This window comes from Pinus tabuliformis, chromosome X (assembly GCF_031772625.1).
Source record: "Pinus tabuliformis cultivar Carrire ecotype Pingquan chromosome X, CPIR1, whole genome shotgun sequence".
Taxonomy (NCBI): Eukaryota; Viridiplantae; Streptophyta; class Pinopsida; order Pinales; family Pinaceae; genus Pinus; species Pinus tabuliformis.
Genome location: NC_142308.1, coordinates 346,902,338 through 346,921,983, shown reverse-complemented (window position 1 = coordinate 346,921,983; position 19,646 = coordinate 346,902,338).

The window sequence follows — 19,646 nt, the reverse complement described above, 5'->3', positions numbered from 1 at the left end:
CATCAATCCATTCCTTGTCATCTATTTCTATTATTGCTTTTGCTAGAGGATACAAAGTAAATTTCTTTGTTGAATTACCATCAGAAATATACATGTCACAAGATCTACAACTAATAAAAGCATCAGTTGTGGCTAGCCAAGGTCTTCCTAATATGACTGGGTGTCCTCCTAAATTATTCTTGGGAGTTAAAATCATGAAATCAATAGGATATTCCAAAGAATCTAAGGAGACTAAAATATCTTCTAGCACACCATCAGGTTTGATTACTGATCTATCTGCAAGTTGTAGTAAGGTAGGTGTGTAAAGAAGATTAGGATTTTTAAGCTGCTCCATAGTTTGTCTACTCATAATGTTTATTGCTACCCCTAAGTCAATCAATGTATTTGGAATTTCAATTCCATTTATATGTGTCTTGACAATTGGACTTCTTGGATCCACATATTTCTGTATGGCAATCTTTCGCATCATTATGTCTGCTATCTTTTATACTAGGTGCATTCTTTTTGTTTCTCTTGGTTTTCTTCCTGGTATTTTGATGCTCAACTCCTTTATTGTCTTGGCTAGAATTGGAATTTCTTTAATGGCTTGTAACAAATGAATTTTGATATAGAAATTCTTTGATTTATTTAAAAAATCATAATTGGGCAACAAGATCTGTTTTTCTACCCCTCTATCAATTTGTAGTCTCTTAGGAAAAGGAGGTGTAGAAGTAGATGTTGGATGCTCAATGATAGGAGTTGTGTTTATTGATTATTTTATTTTTGTTTTTCAATGTTTTGGTTTTAGAGGGATGTTCCCTCAAAATTTTTATTGATTTTTATAGAATCTTCCTCAAAAGTGTCTTGTTCTTGAATAACTACAGAAGGTTTTTCCTTTTCTAATATCCTACTAGATCTTAGTTGAACACCATTAAGATCTAGTGGAGTAATCATGTAAGTTGGAAATTGTTGTCCTTCTACCATGTAAGCATTCTGAGGGTTTTTATTATTGGGGTTTGGTAATGGTTGGGTAGGTAGCTGATTTGGTTTCTGCTAAAATGGCAGTAAGAGTTGAGGATTTTGACTTTGTTGTGGAGGTTGTTGTGGAAATGGCAATGAAAGTTGAGGGTTCTGATTTTGAAGTTGTGGTTGCTGATTTTGTGGCGGAGGACAATTCTGATAGGATGGAGGATATTGATAATATTGAACAAATCTCCCATAAGGATTTTGTACCCCTTGTGCCCATGGTTGAGATTGATATTGAGATTGAGGTTGAGGCAAAGGTTGCTGCCAAGAATTCCAGTTTGGTGGGGGTTGAAGATACATTGGATTGTTAAATCCCTAATTTTGTGGCCCCTACCAAGGTCTTCTTGCAAAAAAACAAAGAGATTGTGTAGAATTTGGGACTGTTTCCTCTTGAATGACAACCTTAAGACTTGGGATTGAAGGACAACCCTTGGTCTCATGAATTTATAAACAAATCATACAAGTTTCTACGATTTTTTCATCTAAAGGGCATTCCCTTAGAGCATGTTTCTTTCTGCACTTTGGACAAAAAATGGCTAAAGCATCAACCTCTATTTTCTACTTGTTTTGAATTTTAAGGGTGTTTAGTTGCTCACTAAGGCTCCCTAGAATGTCAGTTTTAAACTCATCAAGCATATTGCCGATTTCTGCCCCCTACTTACAAATCCAGTTGCAGATTTGTTTGCTCTAACAAGAGAAGGGTCTCTCGGCCCTTTTCCTGATTTATATTTCCCTCTTGAGAGATGAACACATAGTTTTGCTATGTCACTTAATGGAAGTTGAGAGATATCTCCCTTCCCCATCATGTTAAGGATATCTATCCACTCATCTCTAATGGCCTTTAACAAAAGAGCTTTCAAAGTTTATTCATCTAAATTGTTCATCTTTGCTCTTTTCAAATTATAGTTGAATCTCTCAAACAAATCCTCTAAGTTTTCATCTTCTTTTTGCATCATTTTGAACACCTCATCTTTATGATTGGTAGGCATACAATAATCAAAGTATCTATCCAAAAATGCCTGTTTCATGTCATTCCATGTTCTAGTGGATTGAGTGACTAACCGCATGAACCATTTCAAAGCAACACCTTTTAGTGTTGAAGGAAACAATTTGGGTTTTTGAGAGTTTTCTAAATAGTCATAAGTTCTGCATAAGACTTCAAACTTAAACAAAAATGTTTCAGGGTCCTCACTTCTCAACCCATAAAAGTTTGGGAGGACAGATGGTGAGATATTTTTCATTGTTGTATGTGTTTCTTCATCCACTATAGGGAATCCAAAAGAGTTATCTACTTCCATATTTCCTTTGCCTCCTCCATTATTACCTCTACCTCCTCCATTGTTTCCTCTACCTCTCCATCTACCCCCTCCTCCAAACAATGAGAATTCTCCATCTTGTTCTTCTTCTGCCATTATAGTTTCTTCAGAATCAGTATAGGGCTCAACCTGCAAGGTTATTCCCTCCTCCTCTGGTTCTTCTATTAATGGAATATGGGAGAGAGTTTCCACTTTTTCTTCCTCACCAGGTATTCCTAATTCTTCAACTACAATAGGCTCTCTTGTGGAGGTGAAAAAGGTTACCCTCTTGTTGGAGATTAAAATTTTTTCTCTCCTAGGACTGTTTTGGTAGATGATGTAGGAGAATCTTCTGATTGAGTTTCTGCCCCTTGAATTCGAGGAATCCTATGGCTAGGAGTATGAGTCTAGGATGGAGGTGTGTCTTTTCTAACTCTTGGTGGAGTAGGTGATGTTGTAGGAATCAAACTTCTGCCCCTAGCTATAAATCTACGCCTAGAGTCCCTTTCTTTATGCATGTCATTGTTTTGTTTTTTTTTTTTTTTTTTTTTCAATGTAAGAGATAAGGCTACCTAATTATACTTCCTTGGCAATGGCACCAAAATGTTTGGTCAATTTAGTGTCCTAAATTTCTCTACATAAATTATCAATCCAAGTATCGTAAACTGATGAAGTGTAGTGCGCTATATGTGCTATATGACCCTTCTTACTTCACTGTTTTTGAGTTTTATGTTGTTTTGGGGGTTTTTGGTCCTTTAGTCCCTAATGATTTACATTGTGACTGTCAAAATCCTAATTTTAACTTTTGTAAAGACTGCTAAGAATCTGAAAGATGAGGACTAAAAGAGCTTAAGTAAGATTTGGAAGCAAATTTTAATCAAGAAATAAAAACAAAGTTTCTATCTTTAATCATATCATTATTTCCAAATCATGAGCTATGAACTAAAAAGTAAAATTGCTACTATTGTCTATTTCATTACAAAAACAAAGCTAAATGGAATACTGAAAACTGAAAGTGAATTTGCAACTATTGTCAAACCAAGTGAAATACTAAAACTGAAAGTGAAATTGCAACTACCTATTATGGAAACAAAACTAAATGAAATGCAAAGATTGAGAATGAAATTGCAATTAATCTATGGAAACAAAAACTAAATGAAGTGCTTAGTTACTTTGCCTCTCAATTTTGGGAGAAAAACCTCCTTGTGATGACATTTTGAGGAATTTTGTACTTCATTATTCTATGAAAAGATAAATGAAGAAACACAGAAAAGACTCATTTCATGAATGAAGTATTCAACCACTTAGTTTGTGATGAGTGTTTCTGGGAAAACTAGTATTCCTAAAGAATGCTAGCCCTCTAGGTTTGGCAGCTACCCCAAAAACAATAGTTTAAAGCAATCCAATGATTTTTTATATGTGTAACAGATAAGTGAAATATAATGGAATCAACCTGGAACTTCCGCTTAATCCCTTGCTTGATCTCTCTCCCCTTTGGCAGATCTTATAACTCCTCCCTATACTTAACACGCTTGGAGAGTACCTGCACAAGTAAAACAACAAAGAATCATCAAAGCATCGTGATCTATTACAACATAAACATTGCAGAATCAGATATATAATGAACAAATGATAGCATTCACAAATGATAACATTCACAATTGCACAATCATATGGGAGAAAACTTGAAGAGCTTTATTAATAGAAAGGAGAATTACAACCCAGTTGTTTGATCCAACGCCATCCTCCCAGCTTCAATCCTTCTTCACCTCATGAAATAGCAAGATCACACCAACAAGAATACAATGCTCTCTCCTCAATTGCTTCTTGATATCTTGGATGGGAGATAAATTTATAGATTTTTGCAAGGGTGTGAGTCATCCATGGTGTTTTATTAGTGTCATTCCACTTGTTACAATTGGTTCCATAAGAGAGGGGATTGGATATGGTTTCCTAGTTCCCTTGTTCATCCTTGGGTGAATTTAGAGAGGCAAGTGGCACAGGAGAAGTTTCTAGAAGATTCCATGAGCAACCAACTAACAAAATGTCTTAGAAATTTGTCCATCCTCACCCATCGATCCCTATAGAAGGCCTAAACAGTATGCATCACACCCTAGCAGTGTATCATTCAGTATGCATCACACTTTGCCAGTGGAGCAGTCAGTATGGTTCAATTTAGGCAATTTCTGGATGGTTTCTTAGATAGAACTTTTGGGGAATGATGTATTTAGATGACTATGTTCCTTTAGGGTATGAAAAAACTCTTTTAGGGGTTGATGAGCCCTGATATATTGACATATAAGGTTGGGGTTGATGAGCCCAAATATGTCTATAATAGTTGCCCCCTAAATCATGAGGTCATAAATATTCATGTCGAGTGAAATGCTTTATCATGAGGATCTAAAGTTTTGAACTGGAAGATGACCTGCATAAGTTACAATACAATACATCATCATAATATGATTTTCATGATCTAGCTGAGGGAGACATTCCCATGCTTAGCTTTATAAATTTCATTTCATGTACATAGATCAGATAGTCATCTACAGATATAGATTCGTGATTCTACAGATATAGATTCATAATCCATGATTAGGATGACCATCTGTGTAGAGCCTTTGTACATTTGATGTTTTTATATCCCTGAATATATCGCAGCCCAGATGGATGAAACTAGATCTGAGGTCTTCAAACTCGTTCAATCTTCACTCGATGTACAAGTCAATCCATGTGAAGAGATGTTCTGAAGTTGAACATGGAAAGACATCGTCTGATTACTAGCCAATGATGTGAGCTGTCAACAAACAAGAGAGGAATCACCGATAATGATAATGATCCTCAAGGTACTATAGTACAATTCATGTGGTGTGAATACATGATCTGATGTCAAACACCACGCAAAATCTTTCAGTTGAAGGCCATTGATGTCAACCTGTTGCCAGAAGTGAGAAACTTGCCATTGATGTATGCAAGCTTCAAAGAATTGAAAGGGTTGTTTCTAAGTCGACTTCTTGGATAATGAGCTGATGTCAACAAGAAGAAACTCGTCATAGGAGGGCCTTGATGTATCCCACATCTACGACACGAAACAAAGAAAATGATTTCTGGAGGTGAAAATGAACTGACGACACAAGGTTCACGGATGGTGGTGATGAAAAAATGAAGGTTGGAGGTATTGCAATGTATGAGACATTAACTAGATGGTGATTTCTCAACTGAATGACTTCTCTTGAACATGTCGACGACACTGAGATGAATTGGTAGCGTTAACCCCAAAAGATGGATGGTATGAAAGACCAATCGTATGATGACCGGTGAACGGAATAACCCAACCCAACTCAATAATGGAGATGAATTGAAAGTGTAATGTTCAAGAGCGACTTGCTACCATAAATTCTTCAAGTTTTTCCCCTTTTTCCCCAGTCATTGTTGACCAGTACCTCTTTATTTTTGTCAATATTGAGGAGGATAACATATGCTTGTTCTATAATTCGCCCTTCGGGCAAACCTGTCGCTATTTAATGTTTTAACGAGTCTAGCAACAGTGAAACTCGGTCTCGTCTAGATGGACAAGTTTGTCGCTATTAATTTAACGAGTTTAACGACAAGGATAACTCAGTCCTTTTCATGTTTAGAGAGTTTGAAAAAGGATGAAAAGAAAACTCCATAATTTATTTTTCGTAAAATAATTCCTTAGGTCCAAAAAAGGATAAAATAATACAAAAGGGATGACATTCCAATACTTTAACGAGCTGGAAAAGACAAGCGAGAGACAATATTTTCATGATATCATTTTTGGGATTCAACTGTGTTAGGTAAGTCATTAACGTATGACCATTTCCATGAGAGGTAGTCGTTACTGACTAATTTCTCATGATTTCTGAATTGTTCACTTAGCACTCATTGCATCGGGTGATGCTCACAAGGGTGAAGAAGTGGGATTGAAACTCGTGAAATGAATCACATAGCATCAATTGTCACTTCCGGGGCTTGCACCCGGTAACCAGGACTTCCCGGGAGGTCACCCATCCCAGATCTCCTCTGGCTCAAGCGCGCTTAACTGTGGAGTTTTCCCCACAATCAAGCCCACTTAGCTTGCTACCCCATTTGCAAAACCTTAGCAAGTATTGTGCCTCATGAACCATTCAAGTAGAGATCCCTTCACTCTTTTTGAATTTAAGTATTAGGGGTTTACGCAGTGAATTATATTAGATATCATTTTTGGGATTCAACTGCGTTAGGTAAGTCATTAACGTATGACCATTTCCATGAGAGGTAGTCGTAACTGACTAATTTCTCATGATTTCTAAATTGTTCACTTAGCACTCATTGCATCGGGTGATGCTCACAAGGGTGAAGAAGTGGGATTGAAACTAGTGAACTGAATCACATAGCATCAATCGTCACTTTCGGGGCTTGCACCCGGTAACCAGGATCTCCTCTGGCTCAAGCGCGCTTAACTGTGGAGTTTTCCCCACAATCAAGCCCACTTAGCTTGCTACCCCATTTGCAAAACCTTAGCAAGTATTGTGCCTCATGAACCATTCAAGTAGAGATCCCTTCACTCTTTTTGAATTTAAGTATTAGGGGTTTACGCAGTGCATTATATTAGATATCATTTTTGGGATTCAACTGCGTTAGGTAAGTCATTAGCGTATGACCATTTCCATGAGAGGTAGTCGTAACTGACTAATTTCTCATGATTTCTGAATTGTTCACTTAGCACTCATTGCATCGGGTGATGCTCACAAGGGTGAAGAAGTGGGATTGAAACTAGTGAAATGAATCACATAGCATCAATTGTCACTTCCGGGGCTTGCACCCGGTAACCAAGACTTCCCGGGAGGTCACCCATCCCAGATCTCCTCTGGCTCAAGCGTGCTTAACTGTGGAGTTTTCCCCATAATCAAGCCCACTTAGCTTGCTACCCCATTTGCAAAACCTTAGCAAGTATTGTGCCTACTTATTTTAATAAGACAAAAAGTTTGCTTAGTGGTCAAAGGTGTTCATTTCACTATTTAGCACATCAGATTCTTTCATTAGTTGTTCACCTTGCTCAAAACTCCATCAAATTGATTAGAAATACATATATATGGATGAAAAAATGAAATAAAACCAACATTTCACTTTGAAGTACATGAAAAGTAGTTTTAACATTTCATTTTCATCATTTCATTTCAAATTTGGGATTTTGGAGCTCTGAAGCAGTTTTCCCCCTCAAATTTCACCAATGGATTTCAGGAGATCCTGTGGACCATTCTCCGTGCCGTCAGGACCAGGTAGGAGCTATCCTCAAGCTCTTCATTTTCATTCCATCTTTTCTCAATTCTTGGCAAGCCTTTTCACTTTTCTGGGCCCCTGGGGTTTAAATATTTCGATCCCTAATCATCGCACCTAGCTTATATCGAAAGGTGTGATGCATACTGAGCTGCCGACAGGGCAGTTAGTATGCATCTCACCTTGCTCAAAGGAAAAGTGTGATGGGCGCAGAAAGGCAGATTTATATAGTTTTTTTTCATCAAATTTTAACTTGTTTTTGCTCAAAATTGGATCCTAACTCACCTAATGTTTGCATTTCAGATATTTGTTGGATCAATATGGTTGTCAAATGGTGAGAACGAGAACATGAAGAGGAGGATATGGTTTCTTTACATGACCAGGGCACAGTGGATGCACTAAGGAACTGTGGTTTACTGAATTTTTTCCGCATATCCAGCATGAGACAACAGATCAGTTTGTTGTAGTATATTCTCAATGCATCCTATTGACTAGGTATTCCAGATCAGAGGTAAATCTATTCCTTTCACGGTCGAGGATATTTATTTTTTGACGGGCTTATCGAGGTGTGGCGCCCCTCTTTCACTATCAAGATTTGCTCGTGGGGGAAAGTCTGTGAAAGATTACATCTTTCAGTTCTATAGGGATGGATCTCAACCTAGTAGAGATGGTAAGATTAATATCTGGGATGTTACTAATCGACCTTTGAGGACCATTCTATTTACCTTTGCTAGATTGGCTGGTAGCGCGGCCTTACATTTAGCGAACAGATCCTACATGCAGTATGCCTTGGAATGCCTGGAACCAAAGGTGTTCAATTGCTGTGAGGCAATACTTCCTATCACAAAAGAACAACTGTCCAAAGTAAAGAATGGAAGAACCAAGAACTTTGGTTATGGATCCATATTGATTGCTTTTTCTTTGGAAATAATTCCACTGATGCAACCTCAAAACATTTCGCTGGGATTTCCTGCACCAAGGGAACCATAGATGCATAGATGGGTGGACCTTTTGGCTAGACATGCTGGCTAGTCATAGATCTCCTTCTCAGATGCCTTTTTCAAGTAGTTCAACTGTTAGGAGATGGTGTTTGTGGAGTATCCATATGTCGGGATGGATTTCTGAGGCGATCTAGATTTGGCATTACTAGTTGGTGAGTAGTGGAGTGCTATAGGTAAAATTATTCGATCACATCTTTGTTTTTTTTTTTAGTTTTATAATGTTTTTTGTGTTTTTGATGTTACCAAGACTAAAAAAACTCATGTGTGTGTGCAGATATTGGACTAGTGGGACCAGTGGCATGCCCATGGGAAGCAGATGACGCTCCAGCAGGGGAGGTTGTAGGGAGGGCCATCTTTCGGGATTTGGATATATCAGACCGTGGCAGTGCTACAGGATCAGATCAAGGGCCTCACTCTCGGCATTTAGGATGTCAAGACTGATGAGTTACCTTTGAGGTTAGATTGCCATACTACTGGTGTACCGAGTCGTTGGACTAGGCTCCTGTGCATGATAGCACAGGTGGTGACATGTTATCACCAGCATCACTAGTCTAGGATTTTTTTCTACATTTACTTTAAGTTTCTTGGTCAGATGACTAATTTTGTCTTGGACATAAAGCATTTTGTGAAAACTATAAACAACTATTAGTAAATGTGTTTAAGTTTCTGGAAATGTGTTGATATTGAATATAATAAAAATGTCTTTCCAAAATCCTAAATCTTAGGAACATGCAATGAATAGCTAGGTTCCAAACGAAATAAACGCTAGTAAGCTGTAGAATGACGAGTTGTGAATCTAGCCTAAAAATGAGTAGGCGTATGTCATGTGAAATGGCATTAGAGAGAAGTTCAATCAACACGCTATACTCAACGATGTTTTTTGCTGATCGACCAATACATATCCCCCTGAAACTCACTAACTCGCTGCTTGGAGCGAAGATGGCCTAGGCTATAGAAGATAGGTTCTGTGTGCTATGACTATCTCCATCGGCATACCCAACAAAAGGTTCCAAAAATTCTGACATCTGCAACAAATGTGAAGTGGATTACCTAACCAAAATGACAACTCTAAAAGAAAAACACTAAAAAATGCAATAAAAGCATATGTACAATGAGTTTACTATACTTAATCAAGCATAGTAATGTTTAAGATACAACCCATTTCGGGGCTACGACATTGGAATCCCATCATAATATACTAGCTCGTAGGCTCCTTTTGTCAATACATGTTTAAAAATGCAAGGGCCCATCCATAATGGTTCAAATTTCCCTGCTCCTAATTCATCATAATCCTGATCGTAAAGCAAGACCAGGTCACCTTCTAAGAAGACACGAGGCTTAAAATTTTTGTCATATTGTGTCTTGATGCATTTCTTATGTGCTTCGTTAGCCAATGTGGCATCATGACGAGTTTCATCCAGATGGATTAACTCCAAGAATTGAGCTTCTTCTTCAGAATTTTCGAGAAGTAGGTCAATTGCAAGCTTGAGGGATGAGATTTCACATTGAATTAGCAAGACTGCTTCCAGACCATACACCAACTGAAAGGGCATAAATTCGGTCGCATTTCTCACCGGGGTCCTATATGCCCACAGAGTTGAGTACAGGATTAAATGCCAATTCCATTTATGGACTCCAATCATTCTCTGTAGCATGCACTTAAGAACTTTGTTGATTTCCTCAACTTGTCCATTAGCCTGTGAATAATATGGAGTATAACTATCATGGGACAGTCCTAATTTGGTAGTTAATTTGATCATCATGTGATTGAAAAAATGCGACCCATGATCTATGACTATAGCCTGTGGAACACCGAATCTAGAAACTACATGATTGAAAAAAAGAGTGCAGCCGTTTTGCCGCTGTTGTTCAATGTAGGCATTGCCTCGGCGCATTTTGTAAAGTATTTGACAGCGACTATAATATACCCATGCCCCCCGGCTGAAGTGGGGTTACATGTCATGAAATCAATGCCCCATTTAGCGAATGGGCCAACAACAATGACTGGATGTAGTGGTGCAGGTGGTAATCTTCTTTTGCGATCGAAAATCTGACAGGCATGGCAACTTTTGAATGCATGTATGAATCTTTGAATATGGTGGACCAGAAGTAAACAACTCATAAGATATTTTGTGCAGTAGTGTAACCAGATAGATGCCCCCCACAAGCACCTGAATGACAATCATTCAAAACTTTTGTGGCCTCCTCATGTGTGAGGCACCTTCGTAAAACCGTATCGACACCATGAGGATAAAGTGTATCACCAAGGATCAAATAATCTTTGGCTTGGTATCGAATACGTCGCTGTTTAAAGCGAGAGGTGTTAGGCCTAAAAGTTTGGGTCTGGAGATAGATTAGTATATCCCCGTACCACGGATCACTTGATGATTTAAAAAACCGATTCTCATCCACAATTGATGCTTTTGATGTTAAATCGTTGGAGGACGAGGGAAGGTCACAACAAAGTAATTCTGCAAAGACGAGAGACTTCCTTGATTTGGATTTGATGAATTCCAGATCAAAATCTTGCAAGATGACTGTCCATTTGGAATATTTCCCCCCCAGCAATTAACATGACAGAATGTATGTCATAGGGTTGCAATCTGACACAATGGTAGTTTTGCAAAGGAGTATATAGTGTCGAAATCTCTGTACTGCTTGAACGACTGCTAAAGCCAAATTTTCAACATAAGAGTACTTGCTTTCTGTATCATTAAGATTACAACTTAAATAATATATAGGATGTTCAATTTTGTCATCTTATTGCACTAAAACCATAGCGATGGTTTTATCTGCAGCGACGAGATACAGGTTGAAGTCATTTTGATAGTCAGGAGCATACATTAATGATGCTTTTCTCGAGGAATCTTTGAGAGCATCAAAGGAAGCTTGCGCGACCTGATCCCAATGGAAGGGTACCCCTTTCTTCAAAAGACGTGTATAACCTTTCGTGAGCTCAACATAATTTGGAATGGACACCCTCAGAAAGTTAGCTTTCCCTTGGAGTCTCTGAATCTACAACAAATTTGAAGGTGGAGGCATGTCAAGAATTGCCTGAACCTTAAATGGGTTGAGTCGAATTCCATCCTTAGAAACTACAAAACCAAGCAGTTGACCGGAACCAACACAAAACACACATTTGTGCAGATTGAGTCGTATCTTGTAGTGTCGGCAACGTAAAAACATGGCTCTCAAATGTTGTGAATGATCAGTCCGATTTCGCAAATGAGTAGGTAGATCGTCGAGATATGGTTGAACGATGTGTTTGATGTCATTGGAAAGCATAATTCATTGCCCTTTGAAATGTTGCCCCTCATTCTTCAGACCAAAGGGTAATTTACGATATTCGAATGTGCCCCACAGACATATAAATGCAGTTTTTGACTGGTCCTGTGGATGGATATTGATTTGATTGTATTCGAAAAATCCATCCATGAATGAAAATATTTCGCATCCGGCACATTCATCAATTATCTGGTCGATGAAGGGTGTAGGATAGTTGTCCTTCAGACATGCTTGATTTACATCCCTATAATTGACGCACACTCTTATCGTTCCTTGTTTTTTCATCACAAGAACAATATTCGATACCCAGTCAGTGAGAGGTACAGGGTAAATGAAGACAACACGCAAAAGTTTTTCAACCTCTACTTTAATGGCAATGGCTTTCTTCAGATGAATAGTTTGAAGCCATTGTTGTACTGGTTTGACATCAGGATACATCTTGATCTCATGTTCAAAAATTCTTGGGTTAATGCCTGACATTTCTTCATAGGACCATGAAAAGACATCTCTGAATTAGCGAAAAAGAGCACAGTAGCTATCTAGTTCTGATGGGGAACAAGATTTTCCAATGTGAATATTCTCTACAATATTAGGTTTGGTCAAAATATTAATGGAGATAGTTTCTTCAATGTTGGACAGATTTCTATCAGAATCTATTGTATTTACATAATTTAATAAAAAATCAACAATTGAAGGGTGATTAAGGTTGTTTGAATAATCTTCATTGTCATCTCGAAGGTGGGAACGATGATGATAATCTTCCCACGAAATCTCTTCTATCATCATTGATTGGATGATTCCTTCGTCTATAGAATGTATACGAGACCAAGGATCAGAAGAGGTACCATATTCTAAAGACCTATCTACCCAAACACTTGTTGAGTGCGGACTCAGGTTTGCCACACAAGCCCAAAAAATTGATTGCTACAAAGATTCGATGGGGCTTGGCGGCAACGCCTCACAATGATCATCACTTTCAAAATAGTCAGAACTCTTCTTAAACTCAGATGATGTAGAAGAGATCATGTGGCAGGTTTCCACTGTGGCCACTTCCACGAAACCAAATGGAGACGGGAGGGAAAAAGTACCCATTAAGGAAGGGTCTTTTAGGATACCTACTCCAACATTTTGAAGCGATTGTGAACTTCCATGGATCAATGAATGCTTCCAGTAGCTTGATAAGTGTTAGCAAAAAAGGCTAGTTGGCCAACTTTTGTGATTCCACCTTTAAAGGGAAATGCAATCTTTTGAAAATATGTAGAAACAACGGTAGCCATAGCATAAACCCAAGGCCTTCCTAGTAAAATATTGTAATCAAGGAGTCCATCAACGACCTCGACTTCAATATCTATTATTTCGCCCCCTAGTTCAACTTGCAAGCTACTTAAAATCCCATACGAAGTGTACGTTCTTCCATCAAATGCTTTTAGTGTTGTTGGTGATCGTGACAAGGGTGGTGAACTAAGAGTTTTCCAACAACTCATTGACATAATACAGGTAGATGCCCCCTCATCAATGATGGTTCGATGAACATTTTTATTGAGGGCTTTTACCTATATAAGGAAAGTGAGTTGGTCCAGTAACTGTGGTGTATATCCAGTATGATTGAAGACCACAAGATTGGATTCCATTGGATCGATCCCACCTATTGATAATAACAAAGCCTGCTTTTGGGAGGGACAATTTTGCAATACCTCAAGTGTTGACATAGTGGATGGAAATTGAGCCAGATCCTCCACTATATTATAATTCTGAGCAGCACGAGCACGAGGATTAAATGCCGATTTATGTACGACTCCCTTTGGTGGCTTAATGGTTAATTCAGGAATAATGGGTGGAACAACTTCTGGTGAAGTCGTTTTCGAAGTACTAGGTTGATCAGTAGCCTGGTTGTTCGATGACGATGGATTCCCATAATATTTACTCCTTGTCGATACCAAAACATCATTTTTCTTGTTTGCGATGGATAACATAAGCACTTGGGATGTGGAAGCATTATCAGTAGCAACCATATGAATTTCTGGGTTTGGAAACAGATCAGTCAACACTGTTAAGGTATTCGAAGCCTTCAAAAGTTTTGAAACCTTAGATCGATGTGGACAATCTCTCGTAAAATGCTCCTCGTTACAAATCAAACATGAATAATGAGGAGGTTTCCTTGTTGCAGTATGGTTTTCAGATGATTTTTTAGGAGTGGAATTCTCCTGTTTCTTCTTATGATTTTTCCCTTCTTCTTTCCCCTTGGTTGCTTTGGATTTTTTCCTTTGTTAGATGACACGACATTAATACCCGAGGCAAGAGAATTGTCATGTTCATTTTGACTAGAAATAGCAAGATCTTGACCAGATGGACCTCTTGCAGTTTGCATGTATGAGGAACATATTACACCGTCATTGACATGAGAGTCCCTACACGATTTAAGAGGAGGTGGAATGGAAAAAGCTGGTCTAGGAGCATCAGGAATTTTGTCGTAGAGTGTGCCAGATTGTGTATATATCAAATCTAAGTGTTGGGCATGAGCAATGACTTTCTCTTCTGTGACACTCCTCCTTTCGCCATGTCCTTAGTGATAGATGGCAATAAGGACTTAATAAACCACTCAGCTAAAAGCTGATCAGGAACATATGTATTTACCATTTGACGACAATTCCACCACTCATGAATATGATCAGATATGTGAGTGGACATGATCTGTTTAAAATTGGTAAGAGGTTATGTTCTAGTTTCATACCTGATGGGTAACTGAAGTGGGTTAGAAATGTAGTGGCAAGGATGGCGAAGTTATCAAACAAAGCTTTAGGCAATTCAATATACCATTTCACTGCTGGACCAGTAAGTGTTCTCTAAAAAAGGTGAAGTCTAATCGAATCATCATTCAGAGTGTTGGATGAACACCATAAATGAAAAGTCATTACGTGATTCGACGGGTCTTCACCTGGATTTCCATTGAACTTAGGAATATCAAAGGGGAGTTTATGAGGAATTGGCGGCCACCAAGGGGCATACATAATTGGATCATTTGTGAGCCAGTTCAAATCTAGTAGTTCTAGAGTTGCTACAAAAGGAAACTGTTGATTCAGGTTGGGTGGAGCATACCCAAGATAAGATTGAATCACCTGAGTAGTAGGTCTTTGCATACCAACATAAGGCATCTATTGCTGGTAACCTTGATAAGGTTGTTTGAAATAACCAGTATAGGGTGGTTGTTGATAACTGGTGTGGAAAGGTAGCCGTCCATAACCTACAAAGCCTTGTTGCCTAGGTCCTCGGTAGGCTTGATATTGACCAAATCAAATCTGAGCTTGTGAACCAAGTCCAAACTAAGGTTGGATTTGCTGGAATTTCGGTTGTTGGTATTTTCCAGCCACGACTGTTGGACCATTTTCTCTTGCATAGTGCCGGAAGTTTGACCAAGTTGCAGATTGATAATACTCGTTTGTGCCTGAGTCGTTCCAGATAAAGAAGCACTAACCTGAGGTTGCGGTTGAGTCGTAGAGACAAGTGGATATTGTATCACAACTTGAGAGACTTGAGTCTTCTGCCTCGAAACTTGAGGTTGCGAGGAAGAAGGAGCAGGTTGAGGTTGAGACACAACAGGCTGTGCTTGTGTTTGCGACACAGTCGGAACAATAAGTGTAGTAGGAATATTTGACACAGGTCAGATCGGTTGCGTTGGATAGAAAAACCTTGGTTGTTCTGGCAGTATTGGTATCCAAACACTAGATGTAATTCCAATTTGACCTAAATATTGTTGGAAACTCTCATATGGTTTTTCCCCAGGAGGAAATGGTGAATAGGCATACTGCCCTCCATATGGCAGCAATCCAATGTTTAAAGGATATATCAGTCTTTGAAAACTGGTTTGCCCAAATTGATATTGGTATGCAAGATCAAATTGTTGAGTTTCAACATAAGAAAAACCAGATGGGACTCTAGATGAATAAATAGGAGCAAACCATGGTGTTGAAGCAGCCCCTTAGTGGACTCCAGCTAGTGATTGATAACCAGCTGGAATAGATGGTGTACTATATAAATATGACTCAGGTGTACTAGAAAACATTTTAGGAACAACAGCAGGAGATTCTGCTACAATTGCATTAGATGACTCATTCCTAGATGTTAATGGTTGCCCAGACATGGTTAGCCTATCCAAAAGCTCTCCAAGCAATTCGATAGGAACTTGCGATGAAGGAGGATTAAAAGAACCAAACTCAGGAGTAGAAGGATACAAATGAATCCCAGTTCCAAAATGAAACGGGGTACTAGATAGGGGATCCTCTACTATCTCCTTTATAGCAATCAGACCAGGTGGAAGAGGTAGATTGTCAGGTCCGTAAAAGATTTATGGAGCCGAAGAAGGTATATCTTATACAATGAGAGATACTGGAGGGATGACACCTTCTGAATATTGAAACTCAAAGTCTAGATGTTTAGGTAAATGAACTTCAGTCTCAAATGGAGGTTCTTGAACAACTACTAGTTCAAATGTAGCCTTGGATTGAACTGAGATGGGTTCTGGATCAACTCTAGATGGAGCTATTTCAGGTACAGAAGTGTCTACTGTTACACTAGGATCAGTTCTAATGTCCTCTTGTAACTGTGGAACTTCCTTTTTGAAGGCAGATGTACCAGAAATAATCGGAGTAACTGGAGTCTCTGACGATGTTGAAACAAAAGTTTCAAATAAACCATATGAACTGGACTCCTGGAGGCAAAGACGGTTGACTCGCTAGTCTCCATGAACGACAAGGTTTTGATTGACTTTCTTCCACGATTGTGGATTACTTGATCAACTCAAAATTAAGGGGAAAATTATGTTATTCTGAATTCAATTAATTTAAATGATGCTTGGACACAACTTTTCTTTTTCAGTTTTTCAGAGTCGAGAAAAAGCTAAAGATGACTCTAGTCTCCTTCGATTTTTAATGAGCCTGAAAGGACAAGTGCTCAGATGGACCTTTTGTTTTAGAGATTCGAAAAGGAATGAAAGTGACTACTCTGGAAAATCTAGACAAAGGGATTACCAAACCAATTAGACAGTCAATCTTCTCGAATGCTGTGTTCAGTGCATTGCGATCAATAAGGTGACAGAATCAGTTTCCTATGGATAAAGGATTTAAGCCTATTGTGGTCTCCCAATATATATGTGATGGTACGGGGAGCACAAGTCTGTGATAGCACTTGTCGTATCAAGGAGGAGGAATCACCCAACCTTCAATGAAAATGATAGCCACTAGTTTTAACAACGCCGGAACATGTCACTAGCCTAGACCTCTAGATATGTTGCGTTAAGTTCCAAAGCATTGTTAGGTTCATTGAAATTCATTTTAAAGTTGATCTTGTTTAGAGTTTGCCTTTCAATGGTTCACCATGTGATGATGATCTGAAATTCCTAAGATGCAATCTACAATGATAATCAATCTTTGTTTATTTGAGCAATGAAAATCCTAGCTACTAGGGAAAGAAGATAACAATGCTTTTAAGCAAAGAGCAAAGAGCACACACTAGTGAATTTCCCTAAATAATATTTTCGCACACAAATCATAAAAATTCTAAATGCAAATGCATGTATTTGTTTTCGCTTTCCTTAATGTGAAAGATGCAAAAAAGAAAACTAAATGAAGCAAAGATCTGAAATATTTCACTCAAAATGACATTTTCGACAATTTCTTCTTCAAAAAGAGAAAGGAAGACTCAAAACGACACTTTCAATTTTGAATAAAAATTATTTCGAAACTTTGAATGTAAACAAATCAAATCAAATGCATCAAGAAAAGTTTAATCAATTATCAAGGGAAGGAAGAATTTATGACACTTCTCTTTTCGACAAAAAATGACAATTATGACACTTTTTGTATCAAAGTGACAAATCGACTAAAACAACTTTTCGACAAAGGATTGTAAATGAGGAACAAATACACAAAAAAATTCACTAATCCTAATGTAATTGAGGTTGATCTAAGTGATGCAAGTAAGCTTTAGTGAAGAGGTACTGTTCATATGCAGCAAAAACAACCAAACAAAATTGAAAACAAATAAAAAACCCTCAATTTCTAGATGAAAAAGAGTTCAGTCAATCATCGCACCTAGGCTTCACAGAAATTGAGATGCATCACACTTTCTACACTTGGGAGGTGCTATGCATATTGAGTCACAGTGGAAGACAGTGTGATGGTCCAGAGAGCGCAACTGAAATGGGTTTTGGCTCAAATGTGGAGCTGTTTTCAATGAATTAAGTTGGGTTTTGATGAACAATGATAAGCAAAGTATGATGGAAAGTCTTGAGAGGTTACTGAGCTACCAAAAGGGCATCTAGATGTGCTTGTAAGTCAAATTTTTAATTCATAAACTAAACCAGAGATTGACTGAAGCAACATTCATCTACTATGCAATTACAGAGCAAGAGCAGTTCGAAAGCTACATGGCTGACTTCAGACTTTGTCTATAGTTTATCAAATTGAACATAAAACAAACAATAACAACAAACAAATATCTATTCATTCCCTAGTGGAGTCGCCAATTTGTTTCTGGGAAAACTAGTATTCCTAAAGAATGCTAGCCCTCTAGGTTTGGCAACTACCCTAGAAACAATAGTTTAAAGCAATTCAATGATTTTTCCTATGTGTAACAGATAAGAGAAAAATAATGGAACCAACCTGGAACTTCCACTTAATCCCTTGCTTGATCTCTCTCCCCTTTGGCAAATCCTGTAACTCCTCCTTGTACTTAACACGCTTGGAGAGTACCTGCATAAGTACAACAACAAAGAACCGTCAAAGCATCATGATATATTACAACATAAACATTACAGAATCAGATATATAATGAACAAATGATAGCATTCACAAATGATAACATTCAAAATTGCACAATCGTCTGGGAGAAAACTTGAAGAGCTTTATTAATAGAAAGGAGAATTACAACCCAGTTTTCTGATCTAGCGCCATCCTCCCAGCTTCAATCCTTCTTCACCTCATGAAATGGCAAGATCACACCAACAAGAATACAATGCTCTCTCCTCAATGACAAACTATCAACACTTCCTTGCAATTCACAATATTCCAGCCTCCTAATCTCTTGGATGGGAGATTAATTTATAGATGTTTGCAAGGGTGTGAGTCATCCATGGGGTTTGATTAGTGTCATTCCACTTGTTACAATTGCTTCCACAAGAGAGGGGATTGGAGATGGATTCCTAGTTCCCTTGTTCATCCTTGGGTGAATTCAGAGAGGCAAGTGGCACAGGAGAAGTTTCTAGAAGATTCCATGAGCAACCAACTAACAAACTATCCCAGAAATTTGTCCATCCTCACCCATCGCACCCTATAGAATGCTTAAATAGTATGCATCACACCCTGGCAGTGTACCATTCAATACGCATCGCACTTTTCCAGTGGAGCAGTCAGTATGGTTAAATTTAGGCAATTTCTGGATGGTTTCATAGATGGAACTTTTGGGGAATGATGTATTCAGATGACTATGTTCCTTTAGGGTATGAAACAACTCTTTTAGGGGTTGATGAGCCCTGATATATCAACATATAATTTTGAGGTTGATGTGCCCAAATATGTCTATAACAATGAGTTATCAACTAGAAGGGATTTTTAGAAACATTCATCCACACCATGAGTCACTAAACTAATAATAAAATGTTAAGAAATGTAATGGCACTGATCAGTCTATTTGAAAATTTAAAAACTAGTGAAACAGTAAATGAAATAAACTACTCTACACTACTGAATTAAAATTCTAACTACTAATAAAACTAGAAAGAAATTAAGTA